The sequence below is a fragment of the Hemitrygon akajei genome, chromosome 7 (genome assembly GCF_048418815.1).
Source record: "Hemitrygon akajei chromosome 7, sHemAka1.3, whole genome shotgun sequence".
NCBI lineage: Eukaryota > Metazoa > Chordata > Chondrichthyes > Myliobatiformes > Dasyatidae > Hemitrygon > Hemitrygon akajei.
The window spans coordinates 13,210,914-13,231,565 of record NC_133130.1 but is presented as its reverse complement, the minus strand read 5'-3'; the positions used below and the strand labels follow the sequence as shown (position 1 = coordinate 13,231,565).

The 20,652-nt window shown below is 49.6% G+C and overlaps 1 protein-coding gene across 4 annotated transcripts in view; it reads right to left on the bottom strand.

The window, feature by feature from the left end:
* phactr2 (phosphatase and actin regulator 2) overlaps positions 1-20,652 on the bottom strand; it is a 189,986-nt gene that overhangs the window by 154,102 nt on the left and 15,232 nt on the right. Inside the window, exon 1 of one of the 4 annotated variants that reach the window (XM_073050412.1) lies at positions 18,216-18,317. The exons of the other annotated variants lie outside the window; for them this stretch is intronic. The gene's annotated coding sequence lies outside the window, so the exon portion shown is untranslated. Of the gene's footprint in view, positions 1-18,215; positions 18,318-20,652 lie in introns of those variants that run through there. 4 annotated transcript variants of the gene reach the window in all.

Below are 20,652 nucleotides of genomic sequence, written 5' to 3'. Positions count from 1 at the left end.
ACAGGATGTTGGGGGAGAGGGGTCACTGAGGAACAGTGTGAGGAGCTGGATTAACGTCAGTGGGGTACTGTCAGTGATACAGGATGCTGAGGGAGAGGGGTCACTGAGGGATGGTGTGAGGAGCTGTATTAATGTCAGTGGGGATACAGTCAGTGATACAGGATGTTGGGGGAGAGGGGTCACTGAGGGATGGTGTGAGGAGCTGTATTAATGTCAGTGGGGATACAGTCAGTGATACAGGATGTTGGGGGAGAGGGGTCACTGAGGGATGGTGTGAGGAGCTGGATTAATGTCAATGGGGATACAGTCAGTGATACAGGATGTTGGTGGAGAGGGGTCACTGAGGGATGGTGTGAGGGACCTGGATTAACATCAGAGGGGATACAGTCAGTGATACAGGATGTTGGGAGAGAGGGGTCACTGAGGGATGGTGCGAGGGAGCTGGATTAATGTCAGTGGGGATTCAGTTAGTGATATAGGATGCTGAGGGAGAGTGGTCACTGAGGAACGGTGTGAGGAGCTGGATTAACGTCAGTGGGGTACTGTCAGTGATACAGGATGCTGAGGGTGAGGGGTCACTGAGGGATGGTGTGAGGAGCTGTATTAATGTCAGTGGGGATACAGTCAGTGATACAGGATGTTGGTGGAGAGGGGTCACTGAGGGACGGTGTGAGGTTGCTGGATTAACGTCAGTGGGGATACAGTCAGTGATACAGGATGCTGACGGAGAGGGGTCACTGAGGGATGGTGTGAGGGACCTGGATTAACATCAGAGGGGATACAGTCAGTGATACAGGATGTTGGGAGAGAGGGGTCACTGAGGGATGGTGCGAGGGAGCTGGATTAATGTCAGTGGGGATACAGTCAGTGATACAGGATGCTGAGGGAGAGGGGTCACTGAGGGACGGTGTGAGGGTGCTGGATTAACGTCAATGGGGATACAGTCAGTGACACAGGACACTGAGGGAGAGTGGTCACTGAGGGACGGTGTGAGGGACCTGGATTAACATCAGTGGGGATACAGTCAGTGATACAGGATGCTGAGGGAGAGGGGTCACTGAGGGACAGTGTGAGTAGCTGGATTAATGTCAGTGGGGATACAGTCAGTGATACAGGATGATGGGGGAGAGGGGTCACTGAGGGATGGTGTGAGGGAGCTGGATTAACGTCAGTGGGGATACAGTCAGTGGTACAGGATGCTGAGGGAGAGGAGTCACTAAGGGATGGTGTGAGGAGCTGGATTAATGTCAGTGGGTATACAGTCAGTGATACAGGATGTTGGGGGAGAGGGGTCACTGAGGAACGGTGTGAGGAGCTGGATTAACGTCAGTGGGGTATAGTCAGTGATACAGGATGCTGGGGGAGAGTGGTCACTGTGGGATGGTGTGAGGAGCTGGATTAATGTCAGTGGGGATACAGTCAGTGATACAGGATGATGGGGGAGAGGGGTCACTGAGGGATGGTGTGAGGGAGCTGGATTGATGTCAGTGGGGATACAGTCTGTGATACAGGATGCTGAGGGAGAGGGGTCACTGAGGGACGGTGTGAGGGAGCTGGATTAATGTCAGTGGGGATACAGTCCGTGATACAGGATGCTGAGGGAGAGTGGTCACTGAGGGATGGTGTGAGGGAGCTGGATTGATGTCAGTGGGGATACAGTCCGTGATACAGGATGCTGAGGGAGAGGGGTCACTGAGGGACGGTGTGAGGGAGCTGGATTAATGTCAGTGGGGATACAGTCAGTGATACAGGATGTTGGGGGAGAGGGGTCACTGAGGGATGGTGTGAGGAGCTGGATTAATGTCAATGGGGATACAGTCAGTGATACAGGATGTTGGGGGAGAGGGGTCACTGAGGGATGGTGTGAGGAGCTGTATTAATGTCAGTGGGGATACAGTCAGTGATACAGGATGTTGGGGGAGAGGGGTCACTGAGGGATGGTGTGAGGAGCTGGATTAATGTCAATGGGGATACAGTCAGTGATACAGGATGTTGGTGGAGAGGGGTCACTGAGGGATGGTGTGAGGGACCTGGATTAACATCAGAGGGGATACAGTCAGTGATACAGGATGTTGGGAGAGAGGGGTCACTGAGGGATGGTGCGAGGGAGCTGGATTAATGTCAGTGGGGATTCAGTTAGTGATATAGGATGCTGAGGGAGAGTGGTCACTGAGGAACGGTGTGAGGAGCTGGATTAACGTCAGTGGGGTACTGTCAGTGATACAGGATGCTGAGGGTGAGGGGTCACTGAGGGATGGTGTGAGGAGCTGTATTAATGTCAGTGGGGATACAGTCAGTGATACAGGATGTTGGTGGAGAGGGGTCACTGAGGGACGGTGTGAGGTTGCTGGATTAACGTCAGTGGGGATACAGTCAGTGATACAGGATGCTGACGGAGAGGGGTCACTGAGGGATGGTGTGAGGGACCTGGATTAACATCAGAGGGGATACAGTCAGTGATACAGGATGTTGGGAGAGAGGGGTCACTGAGGGATGGTGCGAGGGAGCTGGATTAATGTCAGTGGGGATACAGTCAGTGATACAGGATGCTGAGGGAGAGGGGTCACTGAGGGACGGTGTGAGGGTGCTGGATTAACGTCAATGGGGATACAGTCAGTGACACAGGACACTGAGGGAGAGTGGTCACTGAGGGACGGTGTGAGGGACCTGGATTAACATCAGTGGGGATACAGTCAGTGATACAGGATGCTGAGGGAGAGGGGTCACTGAGGGACAGTGTGAGTAGCTGGATTAATGTCAGTGGGGATACAGTCAGTGATACAGGATGATGGGGGAGAGGGGTCACTGAGGGATGGTGTGAGGGAGCTGGATTAACGTCAGTGGGGATACAGTCAGTGATACAGGATGATGGGGGAGAGGGGTTACTGAGGGATTGTGTGAGGAGCTGGATTAATATCAGTGGGGATACAGTCAGTGATTCAGGATGCTGAGGGAGAGGGGTCACTGAGAGATGGTGTGAGGAGCTGGATTAATGTCAGTGGGGATACAGTCAGTGATACATGATTATGGGGGAGAGGGGTCACTGAGGGATGGTGTGAGGAGCTGGATTAATGTCAGTGGGGATACAGTCAGTGATACAGGATGCTGCGGGAGAGGGGTCACTGAGGGATGGTGTGAGGAGCTGGATTGATGTCAGTGGGGATACAGTCAATGACACAATGTTGGGGGAGAGGGGTCACTGAGGAACGGTGTGAGGAGCTGGATTAACATCAGTGGGGATACAGTCAATGACACGATGTTGGGGGAGAGGGGTCACTGAGGGACGGTGTGAGGGTGCTGGATTAACGTCAATGGGGATACAGTCAGTGACACAGGACACTGAGGGAGAGGGGTCACTGAGGGACGGTGTGAGGGAGCTGGATTAACGTCAGTGGGGATACAGTCAGTGATACAGGATGATGGGAGTGAGGGGCCACTGAGGGACGGTGTGAGGGAGCTGGATTAACGTCAGTGGGGATACAGTCAGTGGTACAGGATGCTGAGGGAGAGGGGTCACTGAGGGACGGTGTGAGGGAGCTGGATTAATGTCAGTGGTGATACAGTCAGTGATACAGGATGTTGGGTGAGAGGGGTCACTGAGGGATGGTGGGAGGAGCTGGATTAATGTCAGTGGGGATACAGTCAGTGATACAGGATGCTGAGGGAGAGGGGTCACTGAGGGACGGAGTGAGGGAGCTGGATTAATGTCAGTGGGGATACAGTCAGTGATACAGGATGCTGAGGGAGAGGGGTCACTGAGGGACGGAGTGAGGGAGCTGGATTAATGTCAGTGGGGATACAGTCAGTGATACAGGATGCTGAGGGAGAGGGGTCACTGAGGGATGGTGTGAGGGACCTGGATTAACATCAGTGGGGTACAGTCAGTGATACAGGATGATGGGGGAGAGGGGTCACTGAGGGACAGTGTGAGGAGCGGGATTAATGTCACTGGGGATACAGTCAGTGGTACAGGATGCTGAGGGAGAGGAGTCACTAAGGGATGGTGTGAGGAGCTGGATTAATGTCAGTGGGTATACTGTCAGTGATACAGGATGTTGGGGGAGAGGGGTCACTGAGGAACGGTGTGAGGAGCTGGATTAACGTCAGTGGGGTATAGTCAGTGATACAGGATGCTGGGGGAGAGGGGTCACTGTGGGATGGTGTGAGGAGCTGGATTAATGTCAGTGGGGATACAGTCAGTGATACAGGATGATGGGGGAGAGGGGTCACTGAGGGACGGTGTGAGGCTGCTGGATTAATGTCAGTGGGGATATAGTCAGTGATACAGGATGATGGGGGAGAGTGGTCACTGAGGGATGGTGTGAGGGAGCTGGATTGATGTCAGTGGGGATACAGTCTGTGATACAGGATGCTGTGGGAGAGGGGTCACTGAGGGACGGTGTGAGGGAGCTGGATTAATGTCAGTGGGGATACAGTCAGTGATACAGGATGCTGAGGGAGAGTGGTCACTGAGGGATGGTGTGAGGGAGCTGGATTGATGTCAGTGGGGATACAGTCTGTGATACAGGATGCTGAGGGAGAGGGGTCACTGAGGGACGGTGTGAGGGAGCTGGATTAATGTCAGTGGGGATACAGTCAGTGATACAGGATGTTGAGGGAGAGGGTTCACTGAGGAACGATGTGAGAGCTTTATTAATGTCAGTGGGGATACAGTCAGTGATACAGGATGATGGGGGAGAGGGGTCACTGAGGGACAGTGTGAGGAGCGGGATTAAAGTCAGTGGGGATACAGTCAGTGATACAGGATGCTGAGGGAGAGGAGTCACTAAGGGATGGTGTGAGGAGCTGGATTAATGTCAGTGGGGATACAGTCAGTGATACAGGATGTTGGGGGAGAAGGGTCACTGAGGAACGGTGTGAGGAGCTGGATTAACGTCAGTGGGGTACTGTCAGTGATACAGGATGCTGAGGGTGAGGGGTCACTGAGGGATGGTGTGAGGAGCTGTATTATTGTCAGTGGGGATACAGTCAGTGATACAGGATGTTGGGGGAGAGGGGTCACTGAAGGATGGTGTGAGGAGCTGGATTAATGTCAATGGGGATACAGTCAGTGATACAGGATGTTGGTGGAGAGGGGTCACTGAGGGATGGTGTGAGGGACCTGGATTAACATCAGAGGGGATACAGTCAGTGATACAGGATGTTGGGAGAGAGGGCTCACTGAGGGATGGTGCGAGGGAGCTGGATTAATCTCAGTGGTGATTCAGTTAGTGATATAGGATGCTGAGGGAGAGTGGTCACTGAGGAACGGTGTGAGGAGCTGGATTAACGTCAGTGGGGTACTGTCAGTGATACAGGATGCTGAGGGTGAGGGGTCACTGAGGGATGGTGTGAGGAGCTGTATTAATGTCAGTGGGGATACAGTCAGTGATACAGGATGTTGGTGGAGAGGGGTCACTGAGGGATGGTGTGGGGGACCTGGATTAACATCAGAGGGGATACAGTCAGTGATACAGGATGTTGGGAGAGAGGGGTCACTGAGGGATGGTGCGAGGGAGCTGGATTAATGTCAGTGGGGATTCAGTTAGTGATATAGGATGCTGAGGGAGAGTGGTCACTGAGGAACGGTGTGAGGGTGCTGGATTATCGTCAGTGGGGATACAGTCAATGATACAGGATGCTGAGGGAGAGGGGTCACTGAGGGACGGTGTGTGGCTGCTGGATTAACGTCAGTGGGGATACAGTCAGTGATACAGGATGCTGAGGGAGAGTGGTCATTGAGGGACGGTGTGAGGGACCTGGATTAACATCAGTGGGGATACAGTCAGTGATACAGGATGCTGAGGGAGAGGGGTCACTGAGGGACAGTGTGAGTAGCTGGATTAATGTCAGTGGGGATACAGTCAGTGATACAGGATGATGGGGGAGAGGGGTCACTGAGGGATGGTGTGAGGGAGCTGGATTAACGTCAGTGGGGATACAGTCAGTGATACAGGATGATGGGGGAGAGGGGTTACTGAGGGATTGTGTGAGGAGCTGGATTAATATCAGTGGGGATACAGTCAGTGATTCAGGATGCTGAGGGAGAGGGGTCACTGAGAGATGGTGTGAGGAGCTGGATTAATGTCAGTGGGGATACAGTCAGTGATACATGATTATGGGGGAGAGGGGTCACTGAGGGATGGTGTGAGGAGCTGGATTAATGTCAGTGGGGATACAGTCAGTGATACAGGATGCTGCGGGAGAGGGGTCACTGAGGGATGGTGTGAGGAGCTGGATTGATGTCAGTGGGGATACAGTCAGTGATACAGGATGTTGAGGGAGCGGTGTCACTGAGGGATGGTGAGAGGAGATGGATTAATGTCAGTGGGGATACAGTCAATGACACAATGTTGGGGGAGAGGGGTCACTGAGGAACGGTGTGAGGAGCTGGATTAACGTCAGTGGGGATACAGTCGGTGATATGCTGGGGCAGAGGGGTTACTGACGGACGGTGAGGGAGCTGGATTAATGTCAGTGGGGATACAGTCAGTGATACAGGATGATGGGAGTGAGGGGCCACTGAGGGACGGTGTGAGGGAGCTGGATTAACGTCAGTGCGGTACAGTCGGTGATACAGGATGTTGGGGGAGTGGGTTCACTGATGGATGGTGAGGGAGCTGGATTAACGTCAGTGGGGCTACAGTCAGTTATACAGGATGCTGAGGGAGAGGGGTCACTGTGGGATGGTGTGAGGGAGCTGGATTAATGTCAGTGGGGATACAGTCAGTGATACAGGATGCTGAGGGAGAGGGGTCAATGAGGGATGGTGTGAGGAGCTGCATTAATGTCAGTGGGGATACAGTCAGTGATACAGGATGCTGAGGGAGAGGGGTCACTGAGTGATGGTGTGAGGGAACTGGATTAATGTCAGTGGGGATACAGTCAATGACACGATGTTGGGGGAGAGGGGTCACTGAGGGACGGTGTGAGGGTGCTGGATTAACGTCAATGGGGATACAGTCAGTGACACAGGACACTGAGGGAGAGGGGTCACTGAGGGACGGTGTGAGGGAGCTGGATTAACGTCAGTGGGGATACAGTCAGTGATACAGGATGATGGGAGTGAGGGGCCACTGAGGGACGGTGTGAGGGAGCTGGATTAACGTCAGTGCGGTACAGTCAGTGATACAGGATGTTGGGGGAGTGGGTTCACTGATGGATGGTGAGGGAGCTGGATTAACGTCAGTGGGGATACAGTCAGTGATACAGGATGCTGAGGGAGAGGGGTCACTGTGGGACGGTGTGAGGGAGCTGGATTAATGTCAGTGGGGATACAGTCAGTGATACAGGATGCTGAGGGAGAGGGGTCAATGAGGGATGGTGTGAGGAGCTGCATTAATGTCAGTGGGGATGCAGTCAGTGATACAGGATGCTGAGGGAGAGGGGTCACTGAGTGATGGTGTGAGGGAACTGGATTAACGTCAGTGGGGATACAGTCAGTGATACAGGATGCTGAGGGAGAGTGGTCATTGAGGGACGGTGTGAGGGACCTGGATTAACATCAGTGGGGATACAGTCAGTGATACAGGATGCTGAGGGAGAGGGGTCACTGAGGGACAGTGTGAGTAGCTGGATTAATGTCAGTGGGGATACAGTCAGTGATACAGGATGATGGGGGAGAGGGGTCACTGAGGGATGGTGTGAGGGAGCTGGATTAACGTCAGTGGGGATACAGTCAGTGATACAGGATGATGGGGGAGAGGGGTTACTGAGGGATTGTGTGAGGAGCTGGATTAATATCAGTGGGGATACAGTCAGTGATTCAGGATGCTGAGGGAGAGGGGTCACTGAGAGATGGTGTGAGGAGCTGGATTAATGTCAGTGGGGATACAGTCAGTGATACATGATTATGGGGGAGAGGGGTCACTGAGGGATGGTGTGAGGAGCTGGATTAATGTCAGTGGGGATACAGTCAGTGATACAGGATGCTGCGGGAGAGGGGTCACTGAGGGATGGTGTGAGGAGCTGGATTGATGTCAGTGGGGATACAGTCAGTGATACAGGATGTTGAGGGAGCGGTGTCACTGAGGGATGGTGAGAGGAGATGGATTAATGTCAGTGGGGATACAGTCAATGACACAATGTTGGGGGAGAGGGGTCACTGAGGAACGGTGTGAGGAGCTGGATTAACGTCAGTGGGGATACAGTCGGTGATATGCTGGGGCAGAGGGGTTACTGACGGACGGTGAGGGAGCTGGATTAATGTCAGTGGGGATACAGTCAGTGATACAGGATGATGGGAGTGAGGGGCCACTGAGGGACGGTGTGAGGGAGCTGGATTAACGTCAGTGCGGTACAGTCGGTGATACAGGATGTTGGGGGAGTGGGTTCACTGATGGATGGTGAGGGAGCTGGATTAACGTCAGTGGGGCTACAGTCAGTTATACAGGATGCTGAGGGAGAGGGGTCACTGTGGGATGGTGTGAGGGAGCTGGATTAATGTCAGTGGGGATACAGTCAGTGATACAGGATGCTGAGGGAGAGGGGTCAATGAGGGATGGTGTGAGGAGCTGCATTAATGTCAGTGGGGATACAGTCAGTGATACAGGATGCTGAGGGAGAGGGGTCACTGAGTGATGGTGTGAGGGAACTGGATTAATGTCAGTGGGGATACAGTCAATGACACGATGTTGGGGGAGAGGGGTCACTGAGGGACGGTGTGAGGGTGCTGGATTAACGTCAATGGGGATACAGTCAGTGACACAGGACACTGAGGGAGAGGGGTCACTGAGGGACGGTGTGAGGGAGCTGGATTAACGTCAGTGGGGATACAGTCAGTGATACAGGATGATGGGAGTGAGGGGCCACTGAGGGACGGTGTGAGGGAGCTGGATTAACGTCAGTGCGGTACAGTCAGTGATACAGGATGTTGGGGGAGTGGGTTCACTGATGGATGGTGAGGGAGCTGGATTAACGTCAGTGGGGATACAGTCAGTGATACAGGATGCTGAGGGAGAGGGGTCACTGTGGGACGGTGTGAGGGAGCTGGATTAATGTCAGTGGGGATACAGTCAGTGATACAGGATGCTGAGGGAGAGGGGTCAATGAGGGATGGTGTGAGGAGCTGCATTAATGTCAGTGGGGATGCAGTCAGTGATACAGGATGCTGAGGGAGAGGGGTCACTGAGTGATGGTGTGAGGGAACTGGATTAATGTCAGTGGGGATACAGTCTGTGATACAGGATGCTGAGGGAGAGGGGTCACTGAGGGATGGTGTGAAGAGCTGGATTGATGTCAGTGGGGATACAGTCAGTGATACAGGATGTTGAGGGAGAGGTGTCACTGAGGGATGGTGTGAGGAGATGGATTAATGTCAGTGGGGATACAGTCAATGACACGATGTTGGGTGAGAGGGGTCACTGAGGAACGGTGTGAGGAGCTGGATTAACGTCAGTGGGGATACAGTCAGTGATACATGATGCTGGTGCAGAGGGATTACTGACGGACGGTGAGGGAGCTGGATTAATGTCAGTGGGGATACAGTCAGTGATACACAATGTTGGGGGAGAGGGGTCACTGAGGGATGGTGTGAGGAGCTGGATTAATGTCAGAGGGGATACAGTCAGTGACACAGGACACTGAGGTAGAGGGGTCACTGAGGAACGGTGTGAGGCAGCTGGATTAACGTCAGTGGGGATACAGACAATGACACGATGTAGTGGGAGAGGGGTCACTGAGGGACGGTGTGAGGGTGCTGGATTAACGTCAATGGGGATACAGTCAGTCACACAGGACACTGAGGGAGAGGGGTCACTGACGGACTGTGTGAGGGAGCTGGATTAACGTCAGTGGGGATACAGTCAGTGATACAGGATGTTGGGATAGAGGGGCAACTGAAGGACGGTGTGAGGGAGCTGGATTAACGTCAGTGGGGATACAGTCAGTGATACAGGATGCTGAGGGAGCGGGGTCACTGAGGGACGGTGTGAGGAGCTGGATTAACGTCAGTGGGGATACAGTCAGTGATACAGGATGCTGGGGCAGAGGGGTTACTGACGGACGTTGAGGGAGCTGGATTAATGTCACTGGGGATACAGTCAGTGATACACAATGTTGGGGGAGAGGGGTCACTGAGGAACGGTGTGAGGCAGCTGGATTAACGTCAGTCGGGATACAGTCAATGACACGATGTTGGGGGAGAGGGGTCACTGAGGGACGGTGTGAGGGTGCTGGATTAACGTCAATGGGGATACAGTCAGTGACACAGGACACTGAGGGAGAGGGGTCACTGAGGGACAGTGTGAGGGAGCTGGATTTACGTCAGTGGGGATACAGTCATTGATACAGGATGCTGAGGGAGATGGGTCACTGAGGGATGGTGTGAGGCTGCTGGTTTAACGTCAGTGGGGATACAGTCAGTGATACAGGATGCTGAGGGAGAGGGGTCACTGAGGGATGGTGTGAGGGACCTGGATTAACATCAGTGGGGTACAGTCAGTGATACAGGATGTTTGGGGAGAGGTGTCACTAAGGGATGGTGTGAGGGAGCTGGATTAACGTCAGTGGGGATACAGTCGGTGATACAGGATGCTGAGGGAGAGGGGTCACCGAGGGACAGTGTGAGGAGCGGGATTAAAGTCAGTGGGGATACAGTCAGTGATACAGGATGCTGAGGGAGAGGGGTCACTGAGGGACGGTGTGAGGAGCTGGATTAATGTCAGTGGGGATACAGTCAGTGATACAGGATGCTGGGGCAGAGGGGTCACTGAGGGACAGTGTGAGGGAGCTGGATTAACGTCAGTGGGGATACAGTCAATGACACGATGTTGCGGGAGAGGGGTCACTGAGGGACGGTGTGAGGGTGCTGGATTAATGTCAGTGGGGATACAGTCAATGACACGATGTTGGGGGAGACGGGTCACTGAGGGACGGTTTGAGGGAGCCGGATTAACTTAAGTTGGGTTACAGTCAGCGCCATTGGGTGCTGAAGGAGAGGGGTCATTCAGGGGTGAAGATTTGTCTGTTTCTGTCTCTAATGCAAGTTGTGGATATGTGAATTGTTCAGTCTGAGAATGTTGGATTAACATCAGTGAAGTTAGTGGCTAAATTTGAGTTGAGTTTGAAGAAATTTGGTATGTCACGAAGGAGCATAAGACCATAAGATATGTGAGGAGAATTAGGCCATTTGGTCCATCGAGTCTGTTCTGCAATTTCATCGTGGCTGATCCAATTTTCTTCTCAGCCCCAGTCTCCTGCCTTCTCCCCCTATCCCTTCATACTCTGACCAATCAAGAATCAGTCAACCTCTACCTTAAATATACATAAAGACTTGACCTCCACAGCTTTCTGTGGCAACGAATTCCACAGATTCATCACTCTCTGGCTTAAGAAATTCCTCCTCATCCCTGTTCTAAAAGAACACATCCCCTTCTGAAGCAATGTCCTCTGGTCTTCGCCTTGCTCACCTTAGGAAACGTTCTCTCCATGTCCACTCCATCAAGGCCTTTCACTGTTCGACCCGTTTCAATGAGGTCAGCCCTTCAAGACCAGTGAATACAGACCCAGAGCCATCACTCTTCATATGACAAGCCATTCAATTCTGGTATCATTTTCATGAATCTCTTTTCAACCTTCTCTAATTTCAGCACATCAGTACTCCAAGTGATGCCTCACTGGTTCTTTAAAGTGTCTCAACGTTACATCCTTGCTTTTATATTCGTGTCCTCTTGAAATGAATGCTAACATTGACCATACGACCATAAGATATAGGAGCAGAATTAGGCCAGTCAGTCCATTGAGCCTGCTCCGCCATTCCATCATGGCTGATCCCGGATTCCACTCAGACCCCGTACACCCACCTTCCTGTCACATCCTTTGGAGCTCTGACCGATCAGGAAACCATCCACTTTCACCTTAAATATACCCACGGATTTGGACTCTGCTGCAGTCTGTGGCAAAGCATTCTACAGTTTCACTACTCTCTGGCTAAAAATATTCTTCCTTACCTCTGTTCTAAAAGGTGGCCCCTCCATTTTGAGGCTGTGCCCTCTAGTTCAGGATACCCCCACCACAGGAAACATCCTTTCTGCATCCACCCTGTCTAGTCCTTTCAACATTCAATAGGTTTTAATGAGATTCCCCCTCATTCTTCTAAATTCCAGTGAGTACAGGCCCAAAGCTGCCAAATGCTACTCATATGTTAACCCCTTCATTCCCAGGATCATTCTTGTGAACTTCCTCTGGACTCTCTCCAATGACAACACATCCTTTCTAAGATATGGGGCCCAATTTTCAAACTAACCTTTAGGAAATCCTGCACAAGATCTCCCAAGTCCCTTTGTGTCTCAGTTTTTTAATTTTCTCTCCACTTAGAAAATAGTCAACCCTTTTGTTTGTTCTACAAAAGTGCACGACCATCCACTTCCCGACACTGTATTCAATCTGCCACTTCTTCGCCCATTCTCCTAATCTGTCTACGTCCTTCTGTAGCCTCTCAATTTACTCAAAACCACCTGCCCCTATGTTCTATCTTTATATCATCCTCAAACTTGGCAACAAAGCTTTCAATTCCAACATCCAGATCATTGACATATAATTTAAAATGAATCGGTCCCAAGACAGACTCCTGTGAAACACCTCCAGTCACCAGCAGCCAACCAGAAAAGGCTCCCTTTAATATAGAACAGGTCCTTCACCCCACAATGTTGTGCCAACCATGTAACCTACTCTAGAGGCTGTGTACAATTCCCCTACCACATAGCCCTCCATTTTTCTAAGCTCCATGTACCCAGTCTCTTAAAAGACCCCATTGTATCCACCTTTACCACCGTTGCTGGCAGTGCATTCCATGCCCAAACCATTGTGTGAAAAACTTACCTCTGACATCCTCCTTGTACCTACTTCCAAGCACCTTAAAACTATGCCCCCTCATGTTAGCCATTTCAGCCCTAGGAAAAAGCATCTGACTATCAATGCCTCTCATCATCTTATACACCTTTATAAAGTCACCTCTCATCTTCCGTCACTCCAAAGAGAAAAGGCCAAGTTCACTTAAACCTATTTTCATAAGGCATGCTCCCCAATCCAGGTAACATCCTTGTAAATTCTCTTTTTTCCCACTCTTTGCCTCCTGCCAACCAGCCACTGCTTTATCCATGCTAGAATCTTTCCTGTAACAACAAGCTATGAGCCCATGGTAAGGAGCCTTGTGTGGCACCTTGACAGAAGCCTTCTGAAAATCCATTTACACAACATGAACTGATTCTCCTTTGTCAATCCTGCTTGTTATTTCTTCAAAGAATTCCAGCAGATTTGTCAGGCAAGATTTTCCCTTGATGAAACCATGCCCACTATGGCCTATTTTATCATGTAACTCAAAGTACCCTGCGATGTCATCCTTAATAATCGACTCCAATATCTTCCCAACCACTGAGGTCAGAGTAACCGGCTTATAGTTTCCTTTCTTCTACCTCTCTCCCTTACCGAAGAATGGAGTGACATTTGTAACTTCCCAGTCTTCCGGAACCATTCCAGAATCTAGTGATTCTTGGAAGATCATTACCAATGCCTCCATAATCTCTTCAGCCCCCTCTTTCAGAACCCTGGCGTGTACCATCTGGTCCAGGTGAGTTAACAATTCTACCTTAAACATCTCAGTTTCTCAAGAACATTCTCTCTAGTTATGGTAATGTCATACTCTGCATGCCCCCGACACCTGGAACTTCCACCATACTGCCAGTGTCTTCCACAGTGAAGACTGATGCAAAATGCTTATTCAGTTCGTCCGCCATTTCATTGTCTCCCATTACTACCTCTCCAGCGTCATTCTCCAGTGGTCCGATATCCACTCTCACCTCTCTTTTTCACATTATGTATCTGAAGAAACTTTTGGTATCCTCTTTAACATTCTTGGCTAGCTTACATTCGTATTCCATCTTTAGCTTCTTAATGACTTTTTTAGTTCCTTCTGTAGGTTTTTAAAAGCTTCCCAATCCTCTATCTTCCCACTATTTTTTGCTCTATTATATGCCCTCTCTTTGGCTTTTATAATGGCTTTGACTTCCCCTTTAGCCATGGCTGTGTCATCTTTTCTTTAGAATCCTTCTTCCTCTTTGGGATGTATATATTCTGCGCCTTCTAAATTGCTTCCAGAAATTTCAGCCGTTGCTGCTCTGCTTTCATCTCTGCCAGTGTTCTTTTCCAATCAACTCTGGCCAACTTCTCTCTCATGCCTCTGTAATTCCCTTTGCTCCACTGTAATACTGATCCTTCTCAAATTTCAGGGTGAATTTGATCATATTATGATTGAAGATGCTCACATATTTCTATGCATCATGGAGAACATTCAAACAAGTTGCAGCTATATAGAACCCTGGTCAGACCCCACTTGGAGTACTGTGCTCAGTTCTGGTCGCCTCACTACAGGAAAAATGTGAAAGCCATAGAAAGGGTGCAGAGGAAATTTACAAGGATGTTGCCTGGATTGGGGAGCATGCCTTATGAAAACAGGTTGAGTGAACTCGGCCTTTTCTCCTTGGAGCGACGGAGGATGAGAGGTGACCTGATAGAGGTGTAGAAGAAGATGAGAGGCATTAATCGTGTGGATGGTCAGAGGCTTTTTCCTAGGGCTGAAATGATTGCCACAAGAGGACACAGGTTTAAGGTGCTTGGAAGCAGGTACAGAGGAGATGTCAGGGGTAAGTTTTTTACTCAGAGAGTCGTGAGTGTGTGGAATGGGCTGCGGACAACGTTGGTGGAGGCACAACTTTGTGGGCCGAAGGGCCTGAATAGTGCTGTAGGTTTTCTATGTTTCTAAGTTGCAACCTGGTCTAGAGGGGCCACCACACAGGATCAGGAAAAGGTGCAGGGAGTTGCAAACTCAGCCACCTTCATCGTGTGCACTGGCCTCCCCACAATCGAGGACATCTTGAAAGGCGGATATCTCCAGAATATCTCCATCATTTAGGATCCCATCACTCAGGACATGCCCTCTTCTCATTGCAACCATCAGGGAGGAGGTACAGGAGCCTGAAGGCACCCACTCAATGTTTCAGGAACAGCTTCTTCCCCTCCCCCATCAGATTTCTCAGTGGACAGTGAACCCATGAACACCACCTCAGTATTTTCCCCTCTGTTTCTGCACAACATATTTAATTTAATTTTCTTCATATACAGTGTACATACTTGTTATAATTCAAAGTTTGTATTATTATGTTTAGCACTGTACTACTGCTGCAGAACAACACTACATTTCACCACGTATGCCAGATTCTGATTCTGATCCAGTCAGTATCGTGGGCTGTCCGTGTCAGTAAATGTTTGCTGTTCTCTCAGAAGAAACCAGAAGGGTTTTGACAGCCTTTGCATCTTCTGCTTTTAGTGTCCAGCCTGCTACAGATTGGCAACGGGAAACCAGCAACTGTATTTTTTTTTGTGTGGCCTGGTTAGGAAGTGCGAAAAATTATAAAAATAGCTCTTGGGAAAGCAGACGGCCATGTCAAAGGCAGGTGAGGAAAGGTCTGTATTGCAAACAGTGCTCTGGATGATGCCTCAACAGCTCTGACACAGTTTGAGTGTACAGTAACAATAAACCAACATTACATCTGCTCTCAGTTTCCTACACAGTTCCCTTTGCGGGAGGGGCTGCTGTCTGGGCAGGGGGGAGGGGGTGGCTGGAGGTTGCTGGCTTCTGGTGTTTGTTTGTGTGTCTGGTCTTCTCATGTTCCTTGCATGCCTAATGAGCTGGCCCACAAACGGACCGTTCACTGCACACAGCTCAACACTGTGTGCGCCCAGCACCGATGAAAGAATTCCTCCGTAAATAAGTTACTCAGAGTTATAAAAACAGCCAGAGTCTCCAGAACGTTGACATAAAACAGGAAGCTAAATGCTGACTCTGCAGCTCATAGTGAGATTAATGATGTTTCAGTAGAATTGTAACTCCCATACAGCACAGAACATTGACCGTAGAACACAGAACAACTCCCATAGAACACAGAACGTTGACCGTAGAATACAGAACAACTCCCATACAGCACAGAACATTGACCGTAGAACACAGAACAACTCCCATACAGCACAGAACATTGACCGTAGAACACAGAACAACTCCCATACAGCACAGAACATTGACCGTAGAACACAGAACAACTCCCATACAGCACAGAACATTGACCGTAGAACACAGAACAACTCCCATACAGCACAGAACATTGACCGTAGAACACAGAACAACTCCCATAGAACACAGAACGTTGACCGTAGAATACAGAACAACTCCCATACAGCACAGAACATTGACCGTAGAACACAGAACAACTCCCATACAGCACAGAACATTGACCGTAGAACACAGAACAACTCCCATACAGCACAGAACATTGACCGTAGAACACAGAACAACTCCCATACAGCACAGAACATTGACCGTAGAACACAGAACAACTCCCATAGAACACAGAACGTTGACCGTAGAATACAGAACAACTCCCATACAGCACAGAACATTGACCACAGAACACAGAACAACTCCCATACAGCACAGAACATTGACCACAGAACACAGAACAACTCCCATACAGCACAGAACATTGACCACAGAACACAGAACAACTCCCATACAGCACAGAACATTGACTGTAGAACACAGAACAACTCCCATACAGCACAGATCATTGACCGTAGAACACAGAACAACTCCCATACAGCACAGAACATTGACCGTAGAACACAGAACAACTCCCATACAGCACAGAACATTGACCATAGAACACAGAACAACTCCCATACAGCACAGAACATTGACCACAGAACACAGAACAACTCTCAGTCTGAACACATCTCCCTCAATTTCTGTATCCCACTTCAACATAGAATATGGGACAGTACAGCACAGTACAGGCTTTTCGGCCCGCAGTGGTATACTGACCTTTTAACCTACACAAAGATCAATCTAAACCTTCCCTCCCACACCTTCTTCTTAAGCCCCTCACCCCCACTGGGACAAAGACCTCCGATAGCAGCTCGCCAGAGTCCTCTATCCTGGGCCAGTCTTTCAATGTGCTTCCCGGTGAAGCCCATCTTCGAAGACCATTCTTCGGGAATGAGGAGCTTCTGTTGCGCTGGGTTTTATGGGATGGGGTTGCAGGACCTGCACCCAACCCTCCTCCTTTGGCAGTCAGGCTTGGGACCCTCCACGGTGGAGTTTCCCTCGCACAGCCCATTTTTCCATCACCCATGAGCCTTTCTAAGAATATCTTAAATACCCTTCATGCACCCACCACTCTGAGTAAAACCCACATTATACTTTCCTCCTATCACCTTAAAATTATACCCAGACAGACAGACATACTTTATTGATCCCGAGGGGAAATTGGGTACCCCTTCATATTAGTCATCTCGGCCTTGGGAAATAGTCTCTGGCTGTCCACTCAATGTATACCTTTATCACCTTGTACACTTCTATCAAGTCACCTCTCATCCTCCTTTGCCCCAAAGACAAATGCCCTAGGTCGCTCATAAGACATGCTCTGTAATCCAGGCAGCACCCTGGTAAAACTCCTCTGCACCCTCTCCAGAGCTTCCACATCCTTAGGTGACCAGAGTTGAACACCATAATCCAAGTGTGATCTAACCAGGGTCTTACAGAGTCACAGAAATTTGCTCAGAGAAATTAAGTCCTTCTTAAAGGTAATTTCTCTGTCCAAATGTTTGGACGTCTTCCCCAAAGCCCCCTTATACTTGGAGGCACGTGGGGGAGGGTTTCTAATATTCCCCGAAAATAATCAATGCAAATATCAAGGATGAAGGGCACCACAGTTAGCGGAAAGATTTACAGCGCTAGCGACTGGGTTTCAATTCCCACCGCTGTCAGGAAGGAGTTCATGCGCTCACCCCGCGATCGTGTGGGTCTCCTTTGGGTGCTACGGTTTGCTCCCACATTACAAAGACATACGAGTCAAGGTGAGGGTTAGTAGGTTGTGGGCGTGCTACACTGATGCCAGAAGCATGGGTGACACTTGGGGGCACATCCTTGGACTGTGTGGGCTGTTGACACAAACGCCACATTTCACCATATGCTTCGATATTTCGACGTACACTCGACATATAAATTTAAATACAACATGTGTTTGTTGAGAGTTCATTAAGGGATCGAGTGCAAGCCTCCTCTAGGGGCTTCTATGCATAAATAATGGAGAAAGGTTGGCATGTAATTGCGAGATTGAGGATCTAGAAACAGAACCACGTCAAGTTACAAGCTGGCACCCACTCACAGTTCGTAAGTGCTGAGTGTTCCTGAAGAAGGCGAGCCAGTTCCTCTAATTTTCTCTACAGAACATGCCCCCTTCACATCAACGAGGGGATCCAGGAGCCTGGAGACACGCACTCAGTGTTTCCCACCACCATCAACCTGCATGGACAATGAACCCGTCAACACTATTTTCACTTTTTTTTTCTCTTTCTCTTTTTTTGCATTACTTATTTAAGTTAATTTTTAAAAAATCTACTGGGGCACCACGGTAGCTGTAGTGGTTAACGGAACACAATTACAGCTCGGGCTGTTGAAGTTCGGAGTTTAATTCTGTCTGCAAGTTTGTATGTTCCTTCATGTGTGCTTGTGGGTTTCCTCCGGGTGCTCCAGTTTCCTCCAGCAGTCCAAGGACGTACTGGTTAGTAGGTTAATTGGTCAGTGTAACCCGTCCCGTGATTAGGCTGTGATTAAATAGGTGGGTTCCTCCAAGAGGATCACAACCTTGCTGTAGGCTTGTCAGCGTCAAAGACCCAGAGAGCTATGTTGGCTCGAGTCAGGCCCTTGTGCACTAGCTCTTGGTAGGGTCACTGTGGTGAACTACATATACCTGTCTGAACCCGCCCCCTGCTGACTGCTCCTGTGGATCCTCCCACTGACCCCGGTATAAAGGCGATCTGGCCCGGCCTCTCTGTCTCCAGGATGTAGTATGGTGGTCAACCACTGCTTGTTCCTTCTTCCAGTCAATAAAAGCCGATATCTCGCCTTTACGTCTGAGAGAGAGTTATTGATGGTGCCTCAGTCACCCATGCCAAACAGGGCAAAGACTACGAGTGGTCCACCGGTCCTCCATGTCCAGGGGCTCATCTCAAGGCTAACGACCCTGGCTGGTCAAAAAAAAAATTGTAGCGGAAACAGCAATGAAGAATCCTTCTTTATATGCACGTGACAGTATGGACGGACAGAGATGGAAGACCTTCATTGCTGCCCTAAGCACCATAAAGGGCCGTAAGTAAATAGATAGGTTGCTAGGCTGAGTGGCTCAAAGGGGCCAGACAAGCTGGTCCCACGCTGCATCTTTAAATAAATTAAAATAAAATATACATTTCTAATTGTAGTTTATAGTTCTTTATAGCTGTATTGCTGCCACAAGACAACAGATTTCATGACACATGTCAGTGATATGAATCCTGATTCAGATTCTTTCTAAAAGCTTAAGGAGGTGTGGGATGTCTCCAATCATGCTAAATTTAACATTCTGGGGGTGGCCTGCCCTAGGGCTGGAAGTCTATCTGTGTGTGGGAGCGGGAATGGTGGTGGAGGGAGAGCCCAACGAACCGCGTCACCCAGCAACCCACCTATCTAACCCTAGACTAATCACAATGACCAGTCAACCTACCAGCTGGTATATCTTCGGAAGGTGGGAGGAAAACGGAGGACTTGGAGGAAACCCATGGGGTCATGGGGAGAATTAACAAACTCTTTAAAGAGAGCTTTAGAATTGAACTCTGAACTCTGACGCCCTGAGTTGCCATAGCATCATGGTAAACGCCACGCTCCCCGTTATTGTTGCTACCATGGCCTGCTGTTTTGCCAAGCATTATAACCATATAACAATTACAGCATGGAAACAGGCCATCTCGGCCCTTCTACTCCGTGCTGAATGCTTACTCTCACCTAGTCCCACCGACCTGCACTCAGCCCATAACCCTCCATTCCTTTCCTGTCCATATACCTATCCAATTTTACTTTAAATGACAATATCGAACCTGCCTCTACCACTTCTACTGGAAGCTCGTTCCACACAGCTACCACTCTCTGAGTAAAGAAATTCCTCCCTCGTGTTACCCTTAAACTTTTGCCCCCTAACTCTCAACTCATGTCCTCTTGTTTGAATCTCCCCTACTCTCAATGGAAAAAGCCTATCCATGTCAACTCTATCTATCCCCTTCATAATTTTAAATACGTCTATCATCCCCCCTCAACCTTCTACACTCCAAAGAATAAAGACCTAACTTGTTCAACCTTTCTCTGTAACTTAGGTGCTGAAAGCCAGGTAACATTCTAGTAAATCTTCTCTGTACTCTCTCTATTTTGTTGACATCTTTCCTATAATTTGGTGACCAGAACTGTACACAAATCTTTTTACTTTTGATAAGGCCAAATTTAGAGTATTGTGTACAATTATGGGTATGTTCTACTGTTTACTGAGTGTGTGGTGACACTTGTGGGCAGCCCGCAGCTCATTCTCATATTGTGTTGTGATGCACCATCAATAACTCTTGCAGACTGGAAGTGAACGATAGGCTTTTATTAACAGCAAAAGGGAGCACGACATGCTGAAGACTGAGGGAGGAGCAGTGCCTCCAATCGCCTTTATACAGGGGTCTGTGAGAGGAGCCACAGGAGCAGTCAGCAGAGGGGCATGTCCAGACAGGTATACATAGTTTACCACACGTTGG